Genomic DNA, 1199 nt, shown 5'->3' with positions numbered 1-1199 from the left:
AAAAACTTCCATGCATTTCATTTCTAACAGATTGTTAGTCACTGTCGGTCTTGTGAACTAGTTTTTTTCCGCTGGACGGGATCTTTGTGTGATAGTTTTTTCCTTCTTTGTCGAGCAGCTCAAGGCCATCGTTGATTTTTTTTAGCATCTCATATCGTTCCCTCCCCACAACAGAAGGGAACAGTCCCCAATTGGTGTGGCGCACGTGCAGTCCCTGACATCTAAGTGCATCACAGACCTGTTATTGCTCAATCACATGTGGCTGAACGCCACTTGTCCCTCTGAGAAGTTGGACGCTGACCGCACGGGGCCGCGTAACTAGTTAGCATGCCGGAGTCTCGTTCGTTATTGGAATTAACCAGACAAATCGCTCCACCAACTAAGAACAGCCATGCACGACCACCCACAGAATCGAGAAAGAGCTATCAATCTGTCAATCCTTTCCGTGTCCGGGCCGGGTAATGTTTCCCGTGTTTAGTCAAATTAAGCCGCAGGCTCCACTCCTGGTGCTGCCCTTCCGTCAAATTATATTTAAAGGATTGGGGTTAGGGTTAGGATTAGGATCAGGGTTAGGGTTAGGATTAGGATTAGGATTAGGATTAGGATTAGGATTAGGATTAGGATTAGGATTAGGGTTAGGTTTAGGATTAGGATTAGGGTTGGGGTTAAGATTGGGGTCAGGGTTAGGATCAGGGTTATGGTTAGAGTTATGGTTAAGGTTAGGGTTAGACAGAGAACGTTTGGAGTCCAGCCCCCCCAGGGAAGGAAGATTGGGAGGGCTGAACGCAGTGCACACTCCGTGCAGTCAACCCATGGGCAGAGCCTTAGGGCCCACCTCCAAAAAAGGAAAAATAATTTGCAGGTATGATATTTGGGTTGGGGGTTATGAGAGGGTTATGAGAATTAGGGTTAGGGCTTCAAGGGGCAGGCTTAAAGGGAATTAATTAGTAGAGTTAAGGGTTAAGGTTAGGGCCAGGGGTCAAGGTTAGGGTTAGATTCAAGATTGGTTAAGTTTAGGGTTTCTAAAGGGGGAAGGTTCTAATCAGGGAAATTAATAATTATTATTTGGATAGGCTGGTTATGTTTAGGGCCTTCCTCCTAAAATGGTTTAAAATGGAAGGGGCCCCCTTTCATTAAGGCCCTCTGGATGAACCGTGTCTAATTTTGAAATCCAAATTTTTTCAGCTCTTCGCCTCTGA

This window comes from Oryzias melastigma, unplaced genomic scaffold (genome assembly GCF_002922805.2).
Source record: "Oryzias melastigma strain HK-1 unplaced genomic scaffold, ASM292280v2 sc00397, whole genome shotgun sequence".
NCBI lineage: Eukaryota > Metazoa > Chordata > Actinopteri > Beloniformes > Adrianichthyidae > Oryzias > Oryzias melastigma.
This window is presented reverse-complemented; position numbering follows the sequence as displayed.